This window comes from Vicugna pacos, chromosome 2, assembly GCF_048564905.1.
Source record: "Vicugna pacos chromosome 2, VicPac4, whole genome shotgun sequence".
In the NCBI taxonomy this organism is placed as follows: domain Eukaryota; kingdom Metazoa; phylum Chordata; class Mammalia; order Artiodactyla; family Camelidae; genus Vicugna; species Vicugna pacos.
Window position 1 is genome coordinate 5,696,300 of NC_132988.1, and position 23,795 is coordinate 5,720,094.

At 40.1% G+C, this 23,795-nt stretch overlaps 1 pseudogene; it reads left to right on the forward strand.

The window, feature by feature from the left end:
* The first annotated feature begins 7,510 nt into the window (after window positions 1–7,510).
* LOC102524827 (E3 ubiquitin-protein ligase RNF26-like) lies at window positions 7,511–9,491 on the forward strand (annotated as a pseudogene).
* The last annotated feature ends 14,304 nt before the right edge of the window (window positions 9,492–23,795 follow it).

A 23,795-nucleotide genomic window follows, 5' to 3' on the forward strand; every position in this document is an offset into this window, starting at 1 on the left:
TATTTTGAAAGTAGAAAACTAGTTCTTTAGAATACATTTCAGTTTCTAATTTACCACAAGAAAAATTCAGAGGAGAATTTAGATGTATCTTTTTTCCTTTACAAATATAACATACTGAGCACAATGTCTGAAAACTATGATGAAAACCTAAGATTAATTCTTTTTCTTTTTGCAGAGCACTCAAGGAGAAAGAGCATCTCTCAATTCTTTTTAAGACCTACATTTCAGTGCTTTTTTTTTTTTCTTCTTTTTTTGCTTGTTTAATCATTACTGGCAGGTGCACATGAGGATGTTGGTGGGGTTTCTTTCATTTCTGGCAAAGCATTTAGTATACAATTTTATTTTTACGAAGTAAATTTCAATGGGACCAATGTACTCTTTGGAACTCACTTAATATCACAGAGTGGGAGACCAGGATAAGAAACTTGTTTAAATGAACTTTTTTTTCTCCTGTGCTGTATCATTCATATGCTAATATCCTGCCAAGTTTCAGTATGTATCCTAGCGCTTTAGAAAGTATTTTATCTTCAGATGCCTCATTCGTACTCATCAAAACACAGTCAAATAAGAAAAATCTGGTTCACTTTCCAGCCCTTTTCTGATGAACATATTGTCACAGTTTTACAAATAGAGTTATGTAAAGTGTTTTATTAATTGCCTGAGTGTGTATATGAAACACATCAGCTACACTTTATTTAAATGAAGAGAAATACATAGTATCTACACATTAAATAAAACTCCCCCAGGTTTTGGAAGTAAGTTTGTCAGAGAAAAATAGGACCAAGATTTTGACTATTATTAAAAATAGTAATATCAAGGTGGGGGTGTAGCTCAGGGGTAGAGTGCCTGCTTAGCATGCACGAGGTCCTGGGTTCAATCCCCAGTGCCTCCATTAAAAATAAATAAAATAGATAAATAAATGTATTACCTTCCCCCTAAAAGTAAGTAAGTAAATAAAATAGTAATGCTAGACTTACTATTTGTATTATGACTAGAGGGTTTTTAAATTAATAGTAATGCATGAAGACTGTGTGGGTTCACAGATACAGTACATTTTTAAATATATATTTTTTCTAATGTAAACCCTTGTTATTAAGCATGTTACCCTCTTTGGATAGAAGAAAATGGGTGTGCCTGAAATCTGTTCCTTTTCTCCCACCAGGGTGTCGTGTCAATGATCCCTAACATTGTTTACTGTCATGTTACAGGTAGAAAATGGCAGTATTTATGGCGAACATGAAGGTCAATGAGAAGCTTTGATGGCCTCGAGGTGACTCCCTGGGCCTCGCCCGGCCGTCCAGGGCTGGGAGGCTCAATGTCTCAGCACTTCTGTGCACACTCAGGACATGCCAGCTGGGAACGCTAGACTCGTGTGCCAAGGGCAGGCCTGACAAAATCATGCCACATAACTACAAACGCAAACTTTGGGCTTTTTTTCTCTTCTTTGTTTTTCTCCTTTTTCTCTTTTCTTCTTTCCTACTCTTTCCCTTTTTAAAAAAAATGATATTCATGAGAATGTTTTTCTGAATAAAACTAATAAAGTTTATTCTAAAATATTTGGATAATAAAAAAATAAATAAAATAAAATTACCCCTAATTCCAACACCCCCTAAGAACTGTGGTTAGACTACGTGTGTAAATTATGATCATGTCATACGTAGTTTTCTATGCTGCTTTTTAAAAAAACTGATGTTCTGTATACATTTCCCTATGTAATTGAACATAATTTTTGCTTGTTGCAAGATATTACATTAAGTGAATGTTCTGTAGTTGATTTTATAATTTATTTTGTTAGTTAGAAGATTCTTATTTTTCTCTAGTATTTTTTTATTGAAGTATAGTCAGTTTGCAATGTTGTAGCAATTTCTGGTGTGCAGCATAATGCTTCAGTCATATAGGAACATACATCTATTCCTTTTCATATTCTTTTTCATTATAGGTTACTATAAGATATTGAATATAGTTCCCTGTACTATGCAGTAGAAACTTGTTATTTATTTTATATATAGTAGTTAGTATCTGCAAATCCTTAACTCCCAATGTACCCTTTTCCACCCCCTTTCTACCCTGGTAACCATAAGTTTGTTTTCTATGTCTGTGAGTCTGTCTCTGTTTTGTAAATAAGTTCATTTGTGTCCTTTTTTTTTTTTTTTAGATTCCCACATATAAGTGATATCACATGGTATTTTTCTTTCTCCTTCTGGCTCACTTCACTTAGAATGACAGTCTCCAGGTCCATCCATGTTGCTGCAAATGCCGTTTTCCCCTAGTATTGTAGCTAATGAGTTGATACATATCCTTAAACACAGTAAGGATGAATATCTAGAAGTTGAGTTGAGTTCTATTTTAGTCTCACCAGCTGCTGAAACATACCCCAAAATACTCGTGCTTAACTGGGGGTGCTCTTGGTTCACATAAAGGCCAGCCAGGTTGAGGTGTGGTTTTGGGGATGGGGGAGCAGAGGGAAGGCCATACTCAGTCCCAGAAAAATGGCGGCAGGTACTGCCCTTGTCAGCATGTGGCTTTGGTGGTCCCCTTGGGAGCTGAGGCCCAACAACAGACTGGTGAAGAGAAGGAGAAGATGTAGATGGGTCAAGCCTGGAGGCAGAGCTCGGCCACAGCTGGACCGCACCACATCACTAGGGGAGCTGGGAAGGCAATTCAGCTACATTGTCGTCATTTCAAGATCACAGTTCTAAGCATATTTAAATTTCTCATCAATTATCCTAGGAAATATTTTACTCAATGGGTAGCCAAACAAAAATATAGAAGAATGCTTGTTTTACCTCAACAATAATTGGCATATTTTTAAAAAGTTTTCTAGTCTTCAGGGAGAGTTAAAAAAAATGCAGGACTTCTTTCTGTTGCTTTAAATAGCAACTCTTTGATTCCTAGTGAAGTTGAACATTTTCAATATGTATATGGGCTACGTTTTTCTTTCTTTCTGAATTTTGAGTTTATAAAGTTAAACATTTTTTCCTACTCAGGTGCACATCTTTTTCTTAGTAATTTGAAAAAGCTGCTTAGTAAAGTCAGGAAGATAATAGCACTTTTTTGTTTGTTTATTTTTTGTTTTGAATTATTTTGGACTGATGACATTTTTCAGAAAAAAAAGCCTGTAATTTTTATGGGATCAAATCTCATAGTGTATGTGTTCTGTCTCTTTTTCTGTGCCCAGCTCTTCTTTTCTAGCATGTTTTATTCCCTCTCTCTTTCTCTCTCTTGTTTTGTCCTCTTCTTAGTCCTTTTATTTCATCTTACACGCAGTCTGTTCCGGCTTTCCCCACTCTGATTATCACCCCCAACATCACCCCCGCTCTGCCATCTCCATCAAAATTGATTGCTTCAGAGAGTCCTTCTGCTAAAAGAAGCTTTTAATTACATCTCTCATTATTAATACCCTTATTAAAATCCTTAATACGTGCCAGGAGCTCTTGAGTGCTTCGAGTGCAGTATTTCATTTCATCTTAGCATCACTTGGGTTAAAGAGGTTAGACTGCTGGTCCAAGGTCACACAACTGGTGAATAGCTGAGAATGGATTTGCATCGCTGGAACTTGAAACATTAGAATCATTCTTCTGGGAGATAATTTGGGCGACGGCCTTTCCCATGCTACTTAAATTACAGTGCCGAGGTAAGATTCTCAATATTGTGATGCCTGAGGCACAGATCCCAAGGCTCCTTTAACCCTAGAGTTTGAGTTTCCACCCAAAATCTGAAAATCTCTTTTCCAGAAGGTTCACCCACAAGGTATCCATTTCTTCCTATTCATATTTGATACAATGTTGCAGAATCAACTTTGATTCAAATGGAAAACCCTGTTACCCACCCCTTCAAGTAAAATGCCTTGCTTTTCTTTTTTTTTTTTTTAACATTTTTTTACTGAGTTGTAATCATTTTACAATGTTGTGTCAAATTCCAGTGTAGAGCACAATTTTTCAGTTATACATGAACACACTTATATTCATTGTCACATTTTTTTTTCTCTGAGCTACCACAGGATCTTGTATATATTTCCCTGTGCTACACAGTATAATCTTGTGTAGCTATTCTGCATATGCCTGTTGGTATCTACAAATTTTGAAATCCCAGTCTGTCCCTTCCCACCCCCTGCCCCCTTGGCAACCACAAGTTTGTATTCTATGTCTATGAGTCTGTTTCTGTTTTGTATTTATGTTTTTTGTTTAGATTCCTCATATGAGCTAACTCATATGGTATTTTTCTTTCTCTTTCTGGCTTACTTCACTTAGAATGGCATTCTCCAAGAACATCCATGTTGCTGCAAATCGTGTTATGTTGTTGGTTTTTATGGCTGAGTAGTATTCCATTGTATAAATATACCACAGCTTCTTTATCCAGTCATCTGTTGATGGACATTTAGGCTGTCTCTTTCTCCATGTCTTGGCTATTGTAAATAGTGCTGCTATGAACATTGGGGTGCAGGTGTCATTTTGAAGTAGGGTTCCTTCTGGATATATGCCCAGGAGTGGGATTCCTGGGTCATATGGTAAGTCTATTCCTAGTCTTCTGAGGAATCTCCCAACTGTTTCCCACAGTGGCTGCACCAACCTGCATTCCCACCAGCAGTGAAGGAGGGTTCCCTTTTCCCCACAGACTCTCCAGGATAAAATGCCCTTCTTTTGAGACTTATTTCTAGGCTACATCCGAAATTGCTGGCACTGGTATTGGAGTTGACTAAACATCCTCTCGGCCCTCACGTCTTACAACCTGATGGGGGAGGTTATCCACTTCCTATCCCTGGATTTGGACTATCTCCTTGTTCCTAAGATGGTAAGGATCTTGTGTTAGCCTCTACTAGATTCACATTTGACTCTGAATTCCCTGTTTGTTCAAGTCTTGTGGACGAGAAAGGTGTTGTAAAGATCTGAATCTCATCAGCGTGTTCTTTTCCTACACAAAACGATGGACTCTGAACAGATCCAGCGATGGTAAAGCTCAGTATGGAGGCTACTTGCATGACGTGTGGATTTAGGTATTTATAGTTCAAAATCAGAATCATTCTGGCTTTCCCACTCACCTCACTTTTAAGTTCCACAGCATCATTCACGTGGTTAACTGTGAGCATGATTGTCCTTCCTTAGGACAGCTAGGTAAACGCTTATCCATTTTATTGTGAGTGTATTTTTGCTGGCAGAGGGGATGACAACATTCAGGTTTGATTGCATGCTGTAGATATAGCTGTGAGAAGAAAACAAAGAAAACTAGAAACAGGCAACTGCTCCTCTCTGTGGCTGCAACATTTGATAGTAGGTAGAGTTTGAAACAGACCCATCTGTAATAATTGAACCACCATTTTCTTTTTCACAAGGGGAGCGTAGATCCAACAGAACCAGGAAATATCACCGGGAATCACCTGGAACTTTAAAATAATCACATATTATGTGATAGTTAGCCTGTAGAATTTTCTCATTACTTTAGAGTTTGATCCAGTAATTTCCTGGTCCACTGACAAGGCCATTTGTACATAGTCACAAAGAAAAATACTGTATTTAGAAGGCCTTCCGAATGAGAAATCTACTACTTCCTTTTATGAATACTTTTTATATCAAAGAAATCAATATTAGGAAGTGTTTCTTTACATTTAATCTGAATTATAAGAAGCAATATTTACAACTCTCAACAGCATGGGTCACACTCTTAACACATCTTTAACTCATTTCATCTTTACTTCTTGATATGTTCTCTAAATATAAGAAAATAAAGCTTTGAAAAGGAATGATATTTAACATCTATATACAATGATTCTAAAATTATTTTTTTTAAAAAAACTGTTTCAGCTAGGGAGCCAAGTGCTTTGTACAGAAATCTCAGATAAGGAGATATAAATATATTCTTTCTGTTGATTTTGCTATTTTTGTTAAAGGTTGAAATTCCCTGAGAAGCCATCATTCCTGCTGCAAAAACAAAATTAAACTCAATTCACTAGCTGTTAAATGCAGTTGCATTACCTTGAGTCAGAAGAACTTAATCCTTTCTTTAATTGTTTTCATCTACTTAAGTTTCTAATAAAATTCCTTAGACAAAAGTACACTGTTCTTCTTTGGGAGGTAGTGGAAATTATGGGTCCTAAGTTTAATATCTGCAAGACATTTTCATTTTATAAGAAAGACTGATTTTGCTTAATATGCCCCACTAAAAATCTTTGTCTGCCTAAGTGAGTTTGAGGTCATCTTTTTGCAAACTATTTTTAAAAAATGTAAGTCATATAGATTTTCCTTTTTTCAGTTGACTTTTTGGAGTACTTTGGTTACAGCGGTATGAGTTTAAGGTAGTTGGAATGGGATGGAAATGTTGAGATGTATATATGTTTCCATAGAAATTACTCCATAAATCTGTAAGAAATGCTCCGAGTGTGTTTGTGAATAATGCATTGTGCTTTGAGCGTGATACATTTGTTCCTGGGCATATGCATTGTACAGGGCTCAGATTGAGTCTCCTGGATTGCACTGGAAAATATGTCAACTTTGTACAGTAGGTTTCTGGATATAGCACGTGTCTATTCAAGCTCAGTAACATAATCCAGTCTTCCTTTTGGGGCCAAAATGCTCATCTTTGACTGTACTTATTGTCAACCATCAAACCATATGAAAGTTACTGGATCAAAAACTAGATTTTCAGTTTCTAGAGCTTTTATAATACCCATACAACTCTGAATATTTCAAATGTATAGACTTTTTATAATACAGGAAACAGATTTTTATAACCTATTCCAGGCAACATTGTATATTCCAGAAGTGCTACGAATGTGATTCTATTCAGTCCCCCATATCTCAAGAAAGTAGCATGTCTTTATAACTTAGACCCATGAGGGGGCCTATTTTTATGTTGTTGAAAGCTGTTAGGAGTGTGATTGTGGCAAATCTCCTTAGAAGAGTGAAGAATATTTGTGCAGAACTTTCCTCAAGTTCTTATTCAAAAAACATTTGCTTGCAAGATTACATCTATGCTAGACTACTGGGTTTTGGAATGGGATGGGATTTTAAATTAGAATAATGTGTATCCTTTTTACTACTTTTTCTGGACTTTATTAACTTCCATGAATTAAAAAAAAAGACAACTCTGCAGACCTCTTTCAAGTTCACTTAAATTTCATCTAAGATATAAATACAAAATATGTGCCCCCCCCGGGTGTATATTAGACATAAGTTAGATTGATTTGAAATCTTAATGATAGGTTATTCAACTTTCTGCAAAACACAAGCCAATAATCACTCTGTCTATGCTCATTTTTAATTAAAAAAACAAGACATAGCATGATAGTCTTTTAACTTCATGGTTAACACCGTGGCAGATGCATAAAGTGATGCCTAAAAGGTTCATATGCTGGAAACCACTTACTCACTTTGTAGCAAATTAGTAAATAGGGTTTCTCCACGGGTGAAAGGGAGAAGCCAATGGTCCTGCCTTTCGTAATGTACAGGTTTACCGTTAGGAAATATACTAAATATATACCCTGTTATGGTTAAGAAATGTTAGTTAAGCGCACCAGATGGCGGCGCCCAGCGAAGTAGAGGCTCGCTCCCCTCCCCACTGCCCCTTTGGGCACAAATCTCCGCGAGCCCCGAGGCCGGGGCCGCGCGGCGACAGGGGCACCTGCATAGCTGGACCGCGAGCCTGCGCCCGGCCCCGGCCCGGCCCGATCCCTTCCGGTCCCGGTCTCCTGGGTCTGACCCGTTGCCCGGCCGTGGTACGTCACCACCAGGCCTTCAAAGCTGAGCTTCTCTTCCAGCCCGGGATCACCTCCACTTTGGAAATGTTCGGCCTCTTTCCTCCCAAACAGCCCGCCTTCAAAACCGGGGCTCCTGGGCCGGCACCTGGCTCCCTTTCCCTCACCTGAGACTCCACTTCCTTCCAGCCCACTTCCTCGGATTCTCCCTGGATTGGAGCCTGCTCACTTCTCTTCCAAATTAATTCCTGAACTCCCCAAATATTGAAAGCTCTGACACGCCCCTCAACCGGGAGCCAGACTTCCTTTTGGATTAACCTCCGTAGCACTATCGTGGAGGCTGTGTGTTTGGTAGTGGTCGGGGTGGGCCTGTTGCTGGTTGTGCTGACTGTGGTGTTGGACCTCAGCTTCCTGCTGGTGGCCTCCCTCCTGGCCTGGCTCCTGGCCTGGCTCCTGGCCTTCATCTGCAACCTGCCACGCGCGGTGCTGACTGGTCTTCTGCACTTGGGCTGTGGAGCCTGGCTTTCACTGCTGGCCTTGATTGAAGCCGTGGCCTGGTTCACCTCTGGGGGCTGCAGGCCCTGTGTACCATACTGTACAGCTGCTATTCTGGTCTGGAGAGCTTAAAGCTCCTGGGGCACCTGGCCTCTCATGGGGCGCTTAGGAGCCAGGAGACCCTGCACCGGGGCGTCCTCACTGTGGTCTCCAATGGCCATGCTTTGCTGCGGCAGGCCTGTGGCATCTGTGCCATTACCATGAGCCTGGCGGCCTGTGTGATCAATAGCCTGGTCAACATCTGCCTCGTTGGTACTCAGAACCTCTTCTCCCTGGTGCTGGCCCTGTGGGATGCAGTGACGGGGCCGCTGTGGAGGATGACAGATGTGGTGGCTGCCTTCCTAGCCCACATTTCCAGCAGTGCTGTGGCCATGTCCATCCTCCTCTGGCCCCCCTGCCAACTAGTACTGGAGCTCCTGGCCTCAGCTGCCCGCTTCCTGGCCAGCTTTGTGCTTGTCAATCTCACCGGCCTAGCGCTGCTGGCTTGTGTGCTGGCAGTGACGGTGATTGTGTTGCACCTGGACCTCACCCTGAGGCTGGCCACCTGGGTGCTCAGTCAGCTCCACGCCCGGCCATGCTACCACCGACTCAGAGAGGATGTTGTACAGCTGTCTCGTCTAGCACTGGGCCTGGAGGCCTGATGCCACATCTGGAGCCAAAGCCTGCAGCTGGTGAGCTGGCCAAACCGGGGAAGGGCACCTGGGGCCCCCCAGGGTGGCCCTAGGAGGGTGCCCTCAGCCAGGACCTGGTGACAGGACACTTTTCTTGAAGTAGGGCTCAGATCAGAGGTAGAAGAGTAGGCAGTCAGGATGGCCAGGGTGACAGCTGCCCGGGGCCGGGAGAGGCTCATTGTGGAGGAGCCTGTAGCTGGGCAAGACCCATGGAAGTTGCTGAAGGAGCAAGAGGAGCGGAAGAAGTGCGTCATCTGCCAGGACCAGGGCAAGACGGTGCTGCTTCTGCCTTGTTGGCACCTGTGCCTGTGCCAGGCCTGCACCGAAATCCTGATGCTCCACCCCGTCTACCACTGCAACTGCCCACTCCGCCACCGGGGCATTCTGCAGACCCTCAACGTCTACCTCTGAAGACCCCTTCCCTGTCCACCCGCCTCTCCACGCTCCACGCAGCCACCTGCGCGAGGTCAGCAGTAACACCCGATCTCTGGGTCCCAGACCGAATCCCCTCCGGCCCTCTGCCGGACCTGAAGCCATACATCCAGGACACTGAGATGGGAAACCCTGGAAGACTGTGACTTGGATGGGGGCAGGGTAACAGCTTTTTCTTACCTGGCGGGTCCCTGTGATGCTGAGGGTGGTGAGTGTGTCTCACCACTCAGTGTGAGACTCTGGACTCCCCTTCAGCTTGCCCGGCCCAGCCAGATGCAAGCGTCTGGGGCTCCTCTTCTCTGCTTCTGGTGTTTCTGTTGGGGATTTATAGGTTCTCTCCCTGCTCCCTCCTCACCCCCTCCCCAGCTTCTGCAGCCATACGTATCAGTGTTGTTTGCGTGTTTTGGCAACCCTAAGGCCTTGGGATGACCTTGAACATCTGCTTCCAGCTGGAGCCACTGGGCCCTGGCAGGCTTTGGGGGGTAGTATCTCAGGTGCCCTTAAAGCTACCAGTTGTAGCTGTCATGATCTTATGAGGCCCCCTCCCGACCTGATCCAACAGCTGGGATCAAGAGTTAACCCCAGGGATGTGTGTGTGTGTTTCCACCTGGCTTTGGGACCATGTACCCTCTGGCACCCCAGCACCACTGGGAGCCTCAGGAGGGACAGCAGGTTTCTGCTCATACCCCTTTCACTCTGCACATCACAGAGAAAAGTGGTGTTCCGCTTCTGTTGGTCTCTCCTTGGCACTGGGGAAGGCAGACTGCACATTCCACCAGGGTCCAAAAACAGAAGGGGCCAGGGTGTAGGGGCGTGCAGCTTCCTGAGTGATCTTTCTGGCCCAGGTTCCAGGGAATAAAGTTTTGATATAGCTAAAAAAAAAAAAAGAAAGAAATGTTAGTTACGTTTTTATTAAATTAAATGAGAAAAGTAGAATCAGGAAGCCAATGGCTGGGGTTTGACAGGTTTTGTTTGTTCATTTGATATTTGTTCAGTTGGAGTTGAGGTCTAAATGACTTTGCTTTTTCTTTAACCTAAATTTTTTTTTACTGAAGTATGGTCAGTTACAATGTGTCAATTTCCAGAAACTGACTTTGACTCAGAGCTTGGGCTATAGACTGAAAGGTGCCTTGGCTTTCTAGTAGCTGCAAAAGCCTTTGGGCAAGTTACATATCCTTCACGGAGTTTTAGTTTTGTCCCCTTGTAATATGGAAATAATATAACAATCCCTACTTCAAAGGATTGTGGGATGTTGGGGGCCACATTTCTATTTTCCTTCTTTTACTATTTACTCTCCTCTGGGAATCTCACCAATTCTCAGGGATTTTAACCCTGTCTTTAAGAAAATGACGATGTCTCTAACACATGCCTCTCTTTTGTGCTTTAGATGTGCATTTCTACTTCTAACTTATTCATTTCCACTTGTATGTCTCACAGATGTCTAAAACCTAACATACCTCAAATTTTTCTTTGTTTTCCATTCAAAGAAATTATCTTTGATTCTTCCTGAAACTGAGTTGCCCTAAAACTTAGTTCCCCTGATGAGTTTATGATTAATTTCTTTATTCAAAACTTTACTCCCTTTCTTGTCCCACCCCTATTCCTCTCAGGATTAAGAAGAATCAAGGAAAAGAGAGGACTGAAACCTAGCAGGACCCTGCAGAACCCTCCCAGGTACAAAAGCCCCTCAGTGACCCTTGTTTCTTGTTTGTAGAAAAGGTTTTAATCTCCTAAACCTTCCCTGAGTCCCAAAGAACAGATCCAAGCAGTAAGTAATTAGGGAAGTGAGGGAACACAGAAACAATGGAAAAATAGTTAAGTAGGAAAAGTAATGAAAATAGTTCAGAGATAAAACAGAGTCCTGTTTCCTCCTCAAGGGATACACATAACAATCTGATGCATAGCTTTGAGTTGTTCTGCAGAAACTAAGACTCCCACCATATGGCAGAGGGTGACCACAAGCACATAGACCCCAGACTGGTTAGAACCAGAAGATGGATGATTAAGATTTCTGAAGCACCACCTTGTTACCTCATCACCAACCAATCAGAGGGAAGTCATGCCCCTTGCAGCTCTCACCCTCAAGTTTGCTTTTAAAAATGCTTCGCTGAAATCCACCAGGTCCTTTGAGCACTAGCTGCCCATTCTTCTTGCTGGGCGCCCTGCAATAAATGCTGTACTTTCCTTCACTACCACCTGGTGTCAGTGGATTGGTTTTGCTGCATTGAGGGTGGCTGGACCAAAGTTCAGTTTGGTAACATTCCCTCCCCTCACCCCCAACACTGAGCCATTAACAGTCCTGATTCTGTTTCTAAAATAAAACTTTATTCTCTCCTTCCACCTCCAGTGCCAGCTCTTTAGTCAAACCATAGCCATCTTCTGCTTAGACTGCTCCCAGAGTTTACAATCTAGTTTGTCTTTTCCTACTCTTGTGTTCCTCTTTCCCAGTCTTCACGTTGTTGCAGCTGAGATATCTGTAGCTCCTGAACCACACCACAGTCTGCTTTGCATTCTGTAGTGGCCTCCACTGAATTTAATATAAAGTGCATAATTCTTACTACGGCTCACAAGGCTCTTCCTGGTGCTTATCTTGTCAGATTTAGGTTATGCTACACCTCTTCAAGCTTTCCACACACAAGCCAGACTGTGCTTCCTTCAGTTCTGTGACCACTCCATGCTATTCCTGGACCTGGCTGTTTGGTATAGGGTGTGCCCGTTGCATGGCACCCACCTCTTGCCGCACACTTCAGTCTAGCTCTTTATATGGTTTCTCACGTTAGGCTTAGTTTAAAGATGTCTCCCTCCGAGGTCCTCCCTGATGATCCTACCTGAAGAAGATCTTCATGTGGGATTCTCTTTATCTCTTGTGAATTTCTATGACACAATTACTTTATTATTTATTAGTTTGCTTTCTTTTTGATTTGTATTCTCCATGAGAAGTTAAGCCAAATGAGGACATGAATAGTACCCGACTAGGTACTGTCTAGTCTGGGACATCACTCTCTACCCAGTAACTAGCACAGTCCCTGGCAAATAGTTGACACTGAAAAAAATACATGTTGTTTGAGTATATTTACTGAGAAGATGCATGGAAAGATGATACACAGTGTCTTATTTACATCAAGTGCTCAGTAACTGTTATCTGAAGGAACCTGAGTTCTTACCTCTAATCCTGGTTGTAGGATAAGTGAGTGCTGGGACCTGTTAAAACAATAGTAATTGACCTTGATGGTGTTTGTTTGTTTGTTTACTCTTTATGGTTTTTTGGTGAAGTTAATTTTTTTCTCTTATATAATTTCCTGCCAAGAACATTTGAATGATGATTATAAAATAGCAGTATAGTAATAGGAGGGTTGATGGTCTTCAAATACATGAACTGACAGTCTTTTGATTCCATAGGTCAATTGTTGACTAATTATAAACATCACCAATCATCCAGTTCAGTTGTAATCATTAAAATGCTTTGTAATCATTAAAACTCAGAAAGAAATAAGAGAAAATAAAAGAAAAACGGGTGAAATCGTGTTTTAGGCCCACTTAAAAAAACCCAAAACTCCGAATTGATGACATTTCGTTACGTCTAAGAAGGATGACTGCGTAGCCTCTGTGGAGAGGTTGAGGTGAGGTGGGGTGCTGTCCTGTCTCCTCGGCCAAGTCCACGTGGCTGATGTTTGTCAGGTTGGCATCAGTAGCTCTGTTCTGAGGATGGTGTAACTTGTGATGTGGTCACTTTCAGTTTGGGCAAAGCTCCACCTCCCCTCCACCGTGGGCCTCTGTGAACTTCTGCTTCTATTTTCACTCAGTTCAAGCCTGGGTAGGGGTGCAGGCTTCTCCGATGCCGCCCTTGCTATAAAGCACTCTGCTTTCCTAAGATGTCTCCGTATCTGCCTCCTTCTGCTGACACTGCTGGATTTCATCCACCCAAAAGGAATCAAATGGTGGCCCCTTGGGTTGATTTAGAGCAGTTTGAAAGGGAATCTCCTTTCACATCTTAGACAGAAGGTTGGGATGGGTGTCAGTATGTAAATACCTCCCAAACCACGGAAGATATTTTCCTTTCACTGAAATGAAGCCCCAGGAGAGGACAGTTGGACACAGATATTTGGATATTTGTTTTTCCCTCTCTCCTTCTCTCTCTCTTACCAATAATCTCCTTGAAGCAAAGGGAGCTTTATTTTACTCACCCTATTTTGTAGGATAAAACAGTGGTCTTATTTTCCCAAGAATAAGAGACACTTTATTTTAGGAGAATATAGGATGATGTAAGTCTTCCAGGCCTCGTCTCTCCTAGGTTGCTAAGGGGGAGGAAATAAGTGCATTGAAGAATCCTTTCTCAAAACAACCACCCAACACCCTCGTCTGTAAGAAAATTTCTTCCTGCAAAATTCAATTTTGTTTAACAGGCAAAATATTACCAATTCTTCCCTCTGATCCCTTTATATTCTTTCTTGAAAAGTTCTAAATGGATGCCTTTGGTTGAAAGATCAGATACTCATAAAGGTAATCATAAAGGCAAAAGAGATAATTACATTCATAATTGCCTAAATATAGCCTCCTCATACCTGGCATTCACATTGAACACAGAGTTAGAAGGAACAGGGGAAAATTTGATACAGATGTTAATTTAGTCAAGAGGAAAAAAGATGAAAAAAATAGTGATCTTAAAAGGTATTTTGAGGTGCCTTTGAGTTCAGTTCACCTTATGTGAATGATGCTGGGTTAACAGGTAACTTTAGTTTCTCAAGTTCAAGGGGCTGAATATGAATCTGTCTTCAGTGAGCAGCATAGCCTGCCCTGGTTGGCAATATTTAAATTCAAAAGTTGTTGTCTGCTCAATCTTCTCAACCTCAAATTCTCCTCCGCCTACCCTATACACATTCAATCACTTGTCCCTGATTTTGCTTGATTTAGTGAGGAGCAAGGTCTATGTAAAGAAGTTGCTCAGTCAGCACTTAGGAAAAAGAGGCAAAATTTGTAGTGTTGGCTTTGCTGGAAGATAAGCTGTAAGGAAAGGCTGCAGTTATTAAAATAAGATAGTGACTGTTAGCTGCCTTTGCCAAGAAGTTTATTATAATAGGATGTGGATCTTGTTAATTAACTCAGTAAAAAGTACTAAATCTAGAAGATCTTCTCTGGAAAGTATAGAAGAGGTGATTTATATGCTCTAAAGAGTGCTATAAAATCGGCACCTTTTCATTCAAAAATGAGCAGTGCCTACTATGTGCTGCATACTCTGCTGGTGGGCAAGAGAAATTGTGCATTCACCGGAGGCGCCCCGATGCAATATTTCAACGACAAAGTCAAGATCTGGGTACAAAAGAGAATTTTTTAAAAAGTAATATCAAGACTTAATTACACAACGCTTGAAGTGTCTGACCTACTTTGAGGTCATAAAATTATCAACAGTGGATATTGAGTAAGGGAGTTTTGAAGACTGAAGATACTTTTTGGAGTAATAGTGGGGTGTTGGTGGTGTATATCTAAATCTGTGCTCCCCAAAAGAGCTTGATATGTGTCTGCAGGTGCTGTGGGAGAGGATGGATGGGTGTCAGACAGTGGGCAGAGCAATCGCAAGGCAGGAAGCTGCCACTATCGGTCTAAGGTAGGGAAGCAGACAGAGGGAGGGAGTCGGGCGGCTTCTGTAACTTCACTGTGGTCCAATTCTACATGTGTAAATTGAAAATAATGTCTGTTTTGAACAGTGGTTGTACGTTTTAGCAAGATTATCCATGTTGAGTATATAGCTGACTGCCTGACACTTAAGGGTATTCAAAATTTAAAGCTAATTATTTATTAATACTAAAGTAACAATAATTGTTCTTATATTCACAGTCCTTCTCACCCTGCCCCAATTATCTAGGGCTGGAACCCGCAATGGGGTCCTGACAGCGGTGTCTGGTTTCTAGATGCTGTCCTTTCTCGGTCAAGCTAAATGGACACAGACCCAACTGGCTGGAAAAAGCATTCAGGGCTTTGTCTCATTATGTATCGGAAGGTGATTCCTTGCTTTTCTGTTTTTTGGCCGTGGTGTCCATGGGTGAGATGGCTGTGCTCTCTCTTGTGCTTGATTCACTCTCTAACTTTTGATGGAGGGTCGAGCAGCCTTCCCTGTTGGGCACAGAGACCTCAGATGATTCAAAAGTCAAACTGATGTGAGAGTTTGATTCCTTCACTCTGAGAACATGGTGAGAACCTTTTCTTCTAGGAATACAGGAGCGTCTGTGACTTCTTTCCAAGGAGAGAAAGGACTGCATTGCTGAGTTCCTCTCGCTTTTGGGTGCCAGGTGCTGGGCCAGTGAAGACACGCAGGCTCCATGAGACACTTAAGCTGCGGCGCCTTTGGATTTTGCTCCTATTAACAAGACCAGAACCAAAACCCAATGAAGATTTAGGGAAAGACCAGTAATTAAACTTTTTCTTTTCTCTTAGCTTGGCCAGTATTTTGGATTCTTTTAATCTAAAACAAACAAACAAACATAACAACAACCCCCCCCCCCCAAACCTTTAGAATTGGTCCGAATTCCTTTTTTTGTTTGTTTTGGTTTAGTTTGGTTGAGATGAGGGTAGGTGACTTAACTATTTTAGGCCAGCCTGCTCTCAAATCTGTCTCCAGAATGCAGTAAAAATAGAAATGATAATTTTTTTGTCCTTTGTTGATAAACAAATTGGTTGAAAATATTCAATGATCCCCAAGAAGGTGTATACTGTTACTGGCCCACATTCTGAACTCTTTGGGGTTAGATGGGCATCTGGATTCTGAATCTTTAAGATTTTAGAAAGGCAATAAAGCACATGTGTTACATATTACATAACCTCACCAGCAGCGTCTAGGCAACAGCTTACAGTCAAAGCTGTTTCTATTTCGGTTACACTTCTGTGAAACATGCAAACGGTCCAGCGAAGAGGGCTGAAATAAAACCAACAGAGCCTCCCGTCAGTTCAGCATGGGTTTTTGGTGCCAGATTTGGTTGGGTTATGTCAACTTCTGCTCGTGAATGAGTTATAAAAACACATTTAGATTTTACAATCTTTAGATTTTGGAATTTCACCTGAGGGGTTGGGAACCTTATAATCCTAACTAACCAAATTGTACTTGGAAGTGAAAGATAGTGATGAAAGGTTTTCACTTGTGCCCAAATTGTACAAGCGTTTGGAACAATCCCACTCACACAAAGGGAGACATTTAACACCTGAAACTCGCACTGTCAATCAACTACACTTCAATAAGAAACAAAATTAAAAAAAAAAATACCAACCCCAAATAGTTTCCTAAAATATTTTGTTGAATGACAAAAGGAAGGTGAAGAAATGTGTAGTGTGCTAGAAGGGAGAAAGAAGAAAATAATTATATATGCAGGAAATAGCTCCAGGTAGTTCCAAGAGACACTGTGTGGCCGTGGAGGGGAGGGGAGAGGTGACCATCATTTCTTTTATCTTTTGATTTTTGGATCAAATTGATTCCAATTGACTTCAACCAAATATTCAAATATTTATGTTTACTTTAAGACTGTTGTAAAATGTGAATTCAACTTCAAAACTGAACAAGGCATCAAATAATAGGTGATGTGAAGTGATGGAAATGGGTAAACAGGTGAGGTGCTGGGGGAATCCTTCCACAATGCGTGTCAAGTCATCACTTTGTGCGCTGTTATAAAACTTATAATTTTGTTTGTCAGATACACTTCAATTTAAAAAATTTAGTAAATAATATAAAAATAAAAATAATCTAATTTGCATACGAAAAATAAGGCACCCCTTCATCTGTGGAATTAAGGCATTCAGTATTGATAGGTGTATTTTAGATGTTGCTGGTGGGGGCATCCTTTGTTAATGAACTTTCTAGAAACTTATATAGTGTATATGTGAAGAACCTTTTAAACATGCATACCCTTTAACCTAGTAATTCCACTTCTAGGAATCTATCTTAAAAAAATAATAAAAAGACAAGCCAAAGATGGATATGACAAGATGTTCCAATTGTATAATTTATAATGAGGGACAGAATTGTTAACAGCCTATATATTCAATAACAGTGAATTGGTTAAATGAAATAGGATACGTTCATATAAAAAAAGGGGACATTTAGAGACATCATGGACTATCAGACTACACATTTCAGAATTTGGGGCCCCAGCGTCCTCTGGGTGCCTTTGTGCATTAGGAGAAAGTAAATCTTCAATCTCAGCAAGTTGCCAAATAAGCTCTTGACTTCTGATTCTCCTTCAGGTCTGCTGCCATCTGCCTAGCCACCCCACTGCAGTACACAGCGCCGGCATCCAGCTCCTCCTCCGTCAAAAAATAAAACATTACAACGTTTCTTCTCCCTACTTTGCTCCAATTTTGAATTCACCATCCGTTCTTGTTTCCTTTGGTTCAACCACAAAAGCAGATCTCGAATACACTCTACACAGACACTGAAGTGTTTATTAACACTGTTCATCTTATGTCAGTCCATTTCTTCATATGCTTTCATGGTTTTACCACTGCACTTAGAATATAAATCAAAATTCTTCCCAAGAAGTATAGTTTCCTGGACCATCTGGCCCTTGCCTATCTCTCCAGCATTATTTACACGGTTCTCTTCTACTTGCTCATTATTCCTGGGGAGCTCAAAATGATTTCTCTTCTAAGGCAATGCCCTATAGTTGGTGTGCTTGTCACCTCCAACTCCTTGTCCATATCCTGCTCATCTTTGTTTAAATGCTATGAACTTCTTTCTAAAAAAAAAAGAGAAACATTACCCTGAAAAAAAAAAGGCTATGAACTTAGACTTTCCGGGAAGCTCACTCTTACTTTTTCACAGTACCCTGATCTTTCACTTCAATTTATCACACTTTGATTATATGCTTATTTCTGGCTAATGTCTGTCTTTTCCATTGGACCCTAAGACCCACAGATTTCTGGGGTCATGACTATGAGCTCAGTACTTGTCAGAGAGGCTGCCACAGGGTAGGAGCTCAGACATGTTGGATAAATGAGTACGTGAATAAATGAAGAGCTTAACTGGTAGTGACTAACGGATCACCAGCAGTCTCACACTCAGTATCACATTTAACCTCGAATCAACCGTGAGGTCAGCAGGACGGGTATTAGCTCTAGGTTACAGATAAACAGGCCAAACTTTAAAGGATTCTGTGATTTGATCCGAGTTGCATAAAGCTGAGAATAACGTCTTAGATTTTGCAATCCTTTGCCCGTTCTTTTTATTCTTTTCATCCAACCCACTCTATCCTATTTCTCACTTAGTCTTTGAAAATGAAAGTGGATTTTCAAATGATGCTTACAGGTTTCAATAGGAAAACTTTGTACAACAGAGTTGTAGATGGCTATGTTACATTCCCGGAATGAATCTTGCTCCTAATCGTTTCTTTTACCAACTGGGGCTCTGCAAAGTTTCCGGGGAAGGAGATAACACAAAGGCAACTGACTTGGAGACTCAGAAACACACTTATAATATGATAAAAGAGTACCTAAGATATACTTAACCTTTTATACAAGTATGTGCTGAAGGATTGAAAATCAAGTAAAAGGAATGAAAATCTGCCTATTATAAGTGAGGAGTATCTGATACTGAAGTGAGGAATAAAAGCATTTTCATATTATTTGCATGAGAGATCTTACTGACGCCTTCTTTGTTGACTAGGGAGTGTCCTCGAGGTCTCATGCATGCTAAAACCTTGTAGACACAAATGAAGAATACACAATTGCTCCAAAATAATTCTGAATGAGGGCATAGACAAACGAAGTTGCATTTCAGTGGCAGAAGGTTATCCCAGGAGACCAACCTCTTCTTGAATTCATGTTTCTTACCTAGAAAGTGAAAGCCTTGAGTAGATGTTTCATAAAGTAATTTCAGTTCCTCATGTTCTTGGATCTAAGAATTGGGAGGGAGATGCCCTAACTGTGAAGTCTTCAATATGAAACAGGCAAAGTGGACCGCCCTATTCCTCAACCTAATACCATTCTGGTTTTAAAATGTTCTCCAACAGGTGTGTCACGTGAAGGCAAAGTTCTGTTGTAGATTTCGACAATTCCAGGTCAGGCTGCCTTCGGACGAGATGGCTAGATCACCAAACAGCATCTCTCCAAGTTTCAGTTCAAATCCACGAAGTCCCAGAAATGTGCTGAGATTAAGAGGCACAGTGAGGGTCAAAGGTGAAGAAGCTGTTGCCAAGAACAGACTTAATTACAGTGTACTTCCAAATGTATGCTCTCCTCTTCAGGGAATGTAGAAATTAGTTTTCCAGGAATGTGTTCACAAACTGTCCCGAGGGAAGAGAAGTCTGATGGGAGAATGGCTGTGGGGATATGGTGCATGTTGACATTTATTTGCTCCTGATTCAGGAAGGGATGAAGGTATAATGGTTTAACCAGCTGGGACCTGAAATCACAGAGATCTGGTTTTGAATTCTGGCTCTGGAGTCTACTTTTCTTTGTGGTCTTGGAAAAATACTATTTTGTTTATGTCTTAGTCTATAAAAATTCTAGGAATTGCTCTTTCTACAAATGAGACAATGCACGTAATTACTTACATCCTGAAATGATACCTTTTGTCACATAGGTTGTTTCTTATTTGGGAAAATTATTTCTATCTCAATGCAAATTATCCGCACTCCCAGGACATAGCTAAAATGAAGAGAGAGAGAGGACAAAAAAGAAATTCATTATTAAAACAGTTATCAAGAAATGTTTACTTTAAGCTCTGATTATTTTTAATTGATCCGACTAATGATGATAATGCATCATTTGAGATAATAAAGAACTGCTTTAATTATATAATAGTCCCCCGTTCCTTTTTTTTTCTTTTCTATTTTGTTTACTTCAGTCCCAAGTTCTGAGCATTTATGTGGAGTTTTTTTCCCACCTCAGCCCAAGCTTTCTGGGGTTGCTCTTTTTTTTCCTAGGTGACCTTTTTTTGAAAAAGGCTTTTTGTGTGTATATAATTTTATTGAAAGATAGTTTACAATGTTGTGTCAATTTCTGGTGTACAGCACAGTGCTTCAGTCATACATGAACATACATATATTTGTTTTCATATTCTTTTTCACCATAAATTGCTATAAGATATTGACTATAGTTCCCTGTTCTATACCAGTATAAACTTATTTATCTACTTTATATATATACTAGTTAGTATCTGCACATCTCAAGCTCCCAATTTATCCCTCCCCACTGGGGTGGCTCTTCATTTTCACATGCTTACCTTTGGCTACAAAGCTCTCAAGTTGCAAAGCAGCAAATGCAGAGTGGTGATTGTCTGTAATTGTAAACCCACCCACTCTTCTTCCATTTTTTTCATGGTAAGTAATCACATTCTTGTGCTCAGCTGGAGAGCCTCATGCACGTTATAACTGGCACTGAGGTTGCTCCTGGCTACCACTTTTATTTTGGAAAAGTACTTAATAGGTAAAAACATGTAAATTCCCATATAAGCACTTCAGTTATTTGAATTTCTTATATGCAATTCTTGGAGAAATTGTGCACAGGCATTGGTCTTGATTCTCTAGATATAATTAGAAGCGTATTGCAGAGGAAATAATATGAGAATTGGCATCTTTGATCAGGCACCGAGGAAAGTGTTTTGTGAATGAAGAGGGGTAGGAACAGTATAAATATTTTCTAAGCAAGTCCCAATTTCAAGTAATTTTTAGTGAGAAACAAAGAAAGTTGGGATTGTTCAGTGCCTTTTGGGAAATGTTAATTTTATGACCAAGAATTTGACTAGATTGCTTAGGAAATCTTGATGTGGATATTTTTGGTTGCAGGCTACAAATGGAATAAGTAATTTGAGGAGCGACATATAAGTGTGGAAGAGTATGTACCAGAAAGACCAGCTTCTGCTGTTGTTTGCATCACAATCTAGCATTTAAGACCCCTCTGGGTATCAGGGTTTCTGTAGTATGAATCATGGAACGCAAGGTCCGGAGATTGCTCAAAAGTTCCGATTGATTTCTTAAGATTCTCTTTCAAGTACAATGTACGCGATCATATTAATGAATTAGGAGAATTAATACAGGAAGGAATCCCTTTCAATTTTGTTTAACTCAGCATTTCCCAAATTCGTCTGGTGATGGAAACTTACTTTTCTGAGTAATAATGCCTATTAAAATCAAGGACACAAATAAAAGCAACACTAGGTTAAGCTTTGTCATAGAAGGGAACGCTTTAGCTGCAAATATTCACCTGGTAGTTAACACTTAACACCAATTGAGTTTACAGTATTAACACTCAATAATATGTCATGATGAATTAATTTTCAGATTACAGAGCCTCTCATTTTCCAGAGGACAGAAGCCTGATGAAATGAGGACAGTAATAATTATACTCATAGATATTATTTTTTGAAAGGCTATTAGGTGGCTGGCATTATACAAGTTATTGAAGATGTGAAAATTTATTTATACTTCATAACAAGCCCATTAACCACACAGAGGTCATCTCTAACTTTAAACAAGAAAAGAGATTTTAGAATGTTAAGCAACTTTAAAATCATACAATTGATTAAGGTAGATCTGGGATTTGGATCCATGTTTTCTGCTTCTTAATTATCTAGGCAAGAGTGGAGGGGGCAGAAGGTGAGACTCTGTAAGAGGAGGACCCCCCCCCCACTGAAGTTTCTGTGCAGTGAGGGAGTGTGGCCAAGGTCCAAGAACACTGGGCTCCTAGAAAGATCAGTCAAGAGGCTTGGGTGGGGAGGAAGCCACTCATATTTTGTCTGATCAATAGTTCATCCATGCTGATGCTGATTATCAAACTATAGAATTATGGGGCTCAAAAAATTTCCTAAGCTTATGTCTTGTATCACTTCATCTTTTGATAAATCAATCACATGGGTCCATTTTTCTGAGGGATCCCTCCCCACATCTAGTTTTGCAGTAACACAGCAGGTAATTCTGTGCATTAATCTTATGAAGTTTTTAAGTGAAGTTGGACAAAGAAATATGATGTTGTTTATATGTGGAATCTAAAAATAATGACACAGATGAACTTATTTCCACAACAGAAACAGACTTTCAAATATAGAACACACTTATGGTTACCAAAGGGGAAACGAGGAGAAAGGATTTATTGGGAGTTTGAGAATAGCAGATATACACTACTGTATGTAAAATAGATAAACAACAAAGACCTACTGTATAGCATAGGGGACTGTATTCAATAGCTTGTAATAACCTATAATCAAAAAGAATATGAAAAGAATATATATATCTGAATCACCAGACTATCTGTACGGTAGAAACTAACACAATGTTGTAAATCAACTGTACTTCAAAAAAAATCTTATAATATTGTGTAGACGATGACTGGTTTATGATAAGGAAAACACTTTTTCCATTGGAAAATTTCATTTGTGATTCTTAATTATGTGCATCTCTAAATCTCATTTTAAAAATGACTGAGCTAATTTTTATCTTAATAATTGCTGGTGAGTTAATGCAATCAATAAAACGTATGTTAATGTGTGTTTATATATAAGCGAAATAAATGAAAGAAATGACACAAGGACAGGAGGGAGAAATTAGGATTATTTTATCATTACAAAGTACTCATACTACCCATGAAGTGGTCTGGTGTTATTTGGAAGTGGACTTGGATTAGCCGTAACTGCATGTTGCAAACTCTATGGCAACCACTAGAAAAAGTAAAAATAAATACAACCAATATGCTAAAAATGGAGAGTAATAGGAATCATAAAAAATGTTCAATTAAAATGACAAAAGGCACACAAAAAAGTGAAAGATAAAACTGGGAATAAAGATCAAGGGCAATAAACAGAAAACAGTAACAATTAATCCACCTGTATCAATAATCATTTTGCACACCAGTGGTCTAAATGTAACAGTTAAAAGACACAGATTGTCAGAGTGGATCAAAAAACAAGATCCAGCTATATATGGTCTACAAGAAACTCAATTTAAATATAAAGATACATATAGATTAAAAGTAAATGGATGGAGGAAGACATACCATGATAAAACTAAATGAAAGAAATCAGGAAGAGCTATGTTAATTTCAGGCAAAGCAGACCTCAAAGTAAAGAGGATTATCTGGAATAAAGAAAAGCATTACATCCTGATAAAGGGGATAGATAGTTCTCCAAGAAGATGTAACAATCATTAATGTCTAAGAACAGAGCGTCATACTTATGTGAGGCAAAAACAAATCAAATTGCAAAGAGAAATAGATGATTCTACTAGCATAGTTTGAGACTTTCAACACCCCTCAATCATAAATGAATAGAACCAACAGTTAGAAAATCAGTAAAGACATAGCTGAGCACAGTAACACCATAAATCAAGTGCATAAAACTGACATTTATAGACCGTTTCATCCAGAAACAGCAGAATACACATTCTTCTCAAGTTCACATGGAATAGTAACCCAGATAGATGACATCCTGGGTCATAAAATACATCTTAACAAACTTAATACGAATCACACAAATCTGC